Consider the following 6,188-nt stretch of genomic DNA (forward strand, 5'->3'; position numbering starts at 1 on the left):
GGGGATAAAGAAAATGTATTGAGCCCTATGGAAAGTGAAACTGAACCCCACACGTGCATGTTTACTCAGGAGTAGGCAAAAATGTCTTAGTCCACTTTGGAGGACAGGCTGAGAGGAACACATTGCCACCAGAATTGTCCTGATCTGATGAAGGCAGGCCCCAGAAAACGCTGGAGAAAGAAGTCTCTCCCCTTTTAGTTAACAAGGAAAGTATGTTGAGCCCCATGGAAAGTGAAACTGAGCCACATGTGCACATTTACTTATGAGTAGGCAAGGCTCTTATCAAAGGTCAGGCAAAGAAGAACGCAAGGCCACCAGAATGGTCCTGATCCGATGAACATGGAGCTTCATAAATGCTCCAGAAGGTGGCCTCCCCCCCCACCATAGCAAAAAGAATAAAAACAGAGGCTTGAGCGGCTGGTAAAGTGAAACTTTTTTTTAATCTCATAAAGCTAGGTGGGTTGCAATAGAGTATCATTTTAAAGAGTGGGTCCCATAGCTAAAAAGTTTGGGAACCACTGTATTAGTGTGTTGTAGCCTGTGAAAAGTTCCCTTCTGCACAGTTTCTGACACAAGCATGATGCTGTTTTGACAAGAACATTTGTGCCCCATGGACTGACAGCAGTTATAGTCTGAGACTGAGCTGTGACTCAGGACTTCCCTGAGTCTTCACCCACACCATGAACTTATCAGTTAACCCAGCCACTCCCTCTCAGCTTCAGTTCTCCAAGATAATACTTACCTTACAGAGTTGTAGTGATGATTATGCCAAGGTAACACATGTGAAATGGTTTGTTTACTCAGAAAGTGTGATGCAGGTGCTAGGTTTTATTTTTTTCAATCCTTCTCCCACACATGTGCACCTACCTTTCTCAAAAGAGTCTGGAAAGAGATCTCCTCCTTCCTTTGGCTGGAATGGCCTGAGGATTTTGAACAACATCCCCTGCTCTGTGTTATTTCAGCATGGAACCAGGCAGACAGAGAGTAATATGGATCAGGTTGAGATACCCTCTCTGATCTCCAACAGGTGTCAAAGCTAAGGAACTGCAGGATCTCTCTATGCCTTGAGCATAAAACTCATGAACAACCAACAGAGGTGCTGGTTTCCCACACTTTCAGCCATCCCCACAAAAGCCACATAGAGTGAATTCTGGGCCTGTTCAGTTTCAAATCATAATGAATTTTGCTGTTGAGTCTTTTTTTTCCAGTGGAATCAAGCGTCGTTGCTGAACAACAGAGCTTGAGCTGTAGGCAAAAGCTATAATGAAAGAGCAAATTAAAGACTTTAAATACCAGCCTCAATGGTATTTATTGCCAGCCTTTGGCCTTTGACACACCACCACCTCCTGCTTAACTGGCTTTATTGTCTGCTTAAAGGCATTGCCTTTACTCCAGACATTATGACTCACTGAATCCTCTTAGAAGGTGAAAACACTTCTGCTTCTCAGTGGGGTTATTTGCAGGTGAGTCAGAGCACAGAAATACGTTTCATATTATTATTTGGGTAGTGGACATTTTGCAGAATCCATTCCAGCTGGACCAAAAAAAGTCCAATCTCATTTCTTTTGATTCCAAAAGCTCATCCAAAACAGAAACACTGCACAATCATGACGACGGGCTTAAGGAATTATTGGACTGGCTTTTTCTTCTCCCCAGAGTTTATTCTCTTGTTTTTGAATGTACACAAGATTTAAGGGCTATTTCCAAAGCATCTCTTTGTATTGATAAAACATAAAGTGATGAATTCATGTCCAGAACGGTCTCTGTCATTCCCACCTGGACAAAAGTGAATGCAAAGTCATCTGAAATGTGTATTCTTGCCAAGTGTGTGCACCGTGGAAATCAATATGCATAGTCCTTGTAGATCATTATAACAAATGGAACTGTGAGGGATTTTGAGTCTAGCACAAGCCTCTACTGTATATTCTTGAGATGGCACTATAGATAACTTTTGATCTTGGAACCTGTAAATATTTGGTTGCACGCTTTGAAATCTTTATGTTTTTCAACAGCAAGCTCTTTATCTCTCTTCTCAGCACCTAACCCACTCCCACCCACTCCCCCCCAGTCAGGCAAAGGAAGTGTATTTTGCTAAGATTTTTGGTTTATGAGCCTGGCAGACTTTACAGGGTGGAATGAGTACTATGGTAATTTTCTGTACATATTTTATAAATGACTTATCCATATGAGAGCTTTGTAAAGCTGAAAAGTTGAGATTGGAAACAAGAATAAACACCAGCAGCACAAAGAAGGGAAGAATGCATGTCTGTTTCTTGTGTACAAGAGGAATGAAAATCTGATGCTCAAAGCATTTTTAGTGGAAGCAATTGATCAGAGCATGAGAATAAGTTTGCAAGCTGAATTTTTCATCTTCTACGTATAATGTCTATATAGGAGTAGCATAAGAAGAGACCCTGCTGGATCAGGCCCAAGACCACGTACCCCCCTCCCAAAAGAGACATGAGACAAAGGTTCGATTAAAACTAGGCCATACAGTATTGTTGAAATCTGTACCAAACAGCAGGTTGTGTAAAACCAGCTGCAAGACCAGACATTCTCCTCTCCTTTAATGGGGACATCTCCCCTGGAGGCAACAACATGCAGCTGTCTAGTCCCTCTTTGAGTATTTCCACCAGGACTGGCCAAACCATGAGGCAACTTGAAATGTTAGTGACGCTTGGCCTCTTTGTAGCTCCTGACCCAGCCATGCCAGTTCCCACATGGCTGACGGAGTCTCCCACACACAGGGCTTTTTTTGTAATGGAAAGCACGTTCCGGCACCTTTTTTCCTCCCTCCTCTCTGCCCCCACTTTTTTCCCCCCTGCCTGCACCACCCCGCCCCGCCCCCTTTTTTTCCCCTCCTCCTTGCCCCCACCTTTTTTTCCCCTGCCTGCACCACCTGCTCTGCTGGCTAGGGAGGGATTTGAACCTCCAACCTTGTGCTCCACAGCCCAGCACTCTCTCCATTAGGCTATAGGAAAGCTTGTTGTCAAAGTGTTCAGAACTAATATATAAGGTCTTCTGCCCAGCTGGTGGCTATCAGTGCCTCAAGTATTAGTTCCAAACACTTTGAATCTAAGACCTCTGGTGGCTCAGTGGTTAAATTATAGGTCTTTGGAGCCAGAGACTTGGGGTTCAAATCCCACTGAGAAATAATTTTTTTTTTTTTTTAAAGGTGGGGAGGTGCTCCATGGCTGCAAAATATAAAGGTTGGTTGCTAGTTGCCAAAAGGGGGGCCAGTTGAGGCTGCAAAACTCCTCAAAGTTCAGTCCCAGGCAGGCTCTTTTTTTAACTTTTTTTTTTTTTTTTTTTTAAGTTCCAGTTAGGACTTAACCCACAGTTAAGCTCCTGGAGTGAGCCCCCTGCTGGAGGCTGTGGGTTAAGTCCTACCTGGGACTTAAAAAAAAAAGTTAAAAAAAGAGCCTGCCTGGGACTGAACTTTGAGGAGTTTTGCAGCCTCAACTGGCCCCCCTTTTGGCAACTAGCAACCAACCTTTATATTTTGCAGCCATGGAGCACCTTCCCACCTTAAAAAAAAAAATTATTCTTCAGTGGGATTTGAACCCCAGGCCTCCAGCTCCACTGATCTATAATTTAACCACTGAGCCACCAGAAGTCTTAAGTTCAAAGTGCTTGGAACTAACACTTGAGGCACTGATGGCCACCAGCTGGGCTCAAGACCTTATATATTTGTTCTGAACACTTTAACTACTGTATAGGCTTTCCTATAACCCAATGGAGAGAGTTTCTGATAGTGCAATGGAGCACCTCCCCACCTAAAAAAAAATGGGGTGATTCACTCCAGCTGTGGCAGGAGTGCTTTTGCTACCAGGGATCTCACACGGGATGGACGTGTGTGTGTGTGTGTGCGCGCGCGCACGCATGTATAAAAAATGGTTTAAAAATAAATAAATAAATAAAAAGTTGTGAGTTCCTGCACCTATTTTTTTTACAAAAAAAGCACTGCCCACACATGTCAGCCAGGAGCAGTGGCATTGCTAGAGGGCTGTGGGATGTGTGGACTGCCCCACTTGAGTGACACCACTGCTAGCCAATCTTCGTATTTTCAAATAATACCGCCATGTTATACGAGGGTCACCCAGAAAATAATGCACCACATTTTTTTTCTCAGCCTACAGTAATGGTACAAATATGAAACTTTAGATATACATTATTTGAATTTTCAGGAGTGCGCACACAAATTTTTGGTTTCTTCAGACAGATAACGTAGCTGCAGCAGTGTTTTGAAATGGCATCTGTAAGTGATGTACGTTACAAGCAGCGTGTCGTCATTGAATTTCTCACTGTGGAGAAAGAAACTGCTGGGAACATTCACAAACGTTTGTGTACAGTTTATGGAGAATCTGCAGTCGACAGAAGTACGGTTAGTCGCTGGGCACAGAGGGTGAGGCCATTAGAAGGCGGTTCGGCAGAGCTCCAAGATTTGCAGCATTCGGGGCATCCATCCACGGCTGTCACACCTGACAAGATGCAGCTTGCTGATTTGCTCATTCGCGAGGACCGACGCATAACGACTAGGCAGTTGGCGCTGAAGCTGTCAATCAGCAAAGGAAGTGTGGATGCAATCATCCGTGCTCTTGATTACTCAAAAGTGTGTGCACGATGGGTTCCGCGCTATCTTACGGTGGACCACAAATCTCTCAGAAAAAACATTTCTTCTGAGTTGCTGAAACGTTTTGAAGATGAGGGGGAAGTGTTCTTGTCCAGGATTGTGACAGGTGATAAAACCTGGGTTCACCATTTTGAGCCCGAAACAAAACGACAGTCGATGGAATGGCGTCATCCTCAATCTCCACAGAAGAAAAAATTCAAAGCAACTGCTTCCGCCGGTAAGGTCATGATCACTGTGTTTTGGGACTGTGAGGGCGTCATACTCATTGATGTGATGCCAAGAGGCAGCACCATTAATTCTGAATCTTATGTGAAGACATTAACCAAACTCAAGAAGCGCTTCCAGCGACTTCGGCGCCATAACAACCCAGGTGAATGTTTGATTCAACATGATAACGCTCACACAAGTTTGAGGACTTCGGAACACATCACTAAACAGGGTTGGACTGTGTTACCCCATCCACCCTACAGCCCTGACCTAGCTCCCTCAGACTTCCACTTGTTTGGGCCATTAAAGGATGCCATTCGCGGAAGACATTTTGAGGATGACGAAGAGGTGATTCGCACAGTGCAGAAATGGCTTTGTGACCAGAACAAGGAGTGGTACCGACAGGGCATACATGCCCTTGTGTCTCGCTGGAGGAAGGCCATAGAACTGGACGGAGATTACGTGGAAAAATAGGGAGTGTGGAAGAAACATCATTCTTTCTTGTCTGTAAGTTTCATTGTGTTCAATAAATAATTGTTGAAGAAAAAAAATGTGGTGCATTACTTTCTGGGCAACCCTCGTAAATCATTCCATGTGTAAATTAATGCAGAATGCAATGAAAGAAACTGGGTTGAAATAACTGTATTCTATCAAATGTTATAGCCAAATAACCAGAAAAGGAACACTACTGTTATGTAACAAAAAGTGAATTTCCTTAACTGAAAAGTGAATGAGACTGAGTGTTCTAAGAGCAAATGAGGTGTTATCGTGACACAGCAGAGGACCAATAAAATGTTAGTGTGAGTTGTGTGAATGTTAACAAGTTGGCCACTGGTTTTTTTGTTGGTTACTGATTTGTTGAGTGACTTGTACTGTATATATTAAAAGAAATAAAGTTAATAAAGGTTACACCAACCATAGTGATAGTGTAATAGTGTAATATCACAACCATAGTGATAGTGTAATAGAGGTTAAACCAACCATAGTGATGCCACTATGCCACAGAAATTTATTCTGTATGGTCTGGTACTGGAGGAAGTCCATCATGGGGGTGACACAATTAGCTCTAGCATTGGGTGACACAAAGACTAGTGACACCTCTGGTCAGGAGCTCTGCACAACGCAGCTAAGTGGAGGTCACAGCAGCTGTGGGGGAGCGGTATTGTGGGGTGGCCTTGCTGTGGGGGCCTCTTCAGCATCTCTTTTCCCCATTGGGCTGCAGGAAGGAACTGAAGGAGCAGTCTCCAATCTTTTGGTTGGTGTGCTTTGATTTTTGAAGTGAGTGAGTAGATGGGACTGATGCTTCCCATCTCTGTGTTGCCTTGTCTTGGTTCCCTTTTTATTCCCC

Source organism: Tiliqua scincoides, chromosome 4, assembly GCF_035046505.1.
Source record: "Tiliqua scincoides isolate rTilSci1 chromosome 4, rTilSci1.hap2, whole genome shotgun sequence".
Classification (NCBI taxonomy): domain Eukaryota; kingdom Metazoa; phylum Chordata; class Lepidosauria; order Squamata; family Scincidae; genus Tiliqua; species Tiliqua scincoides.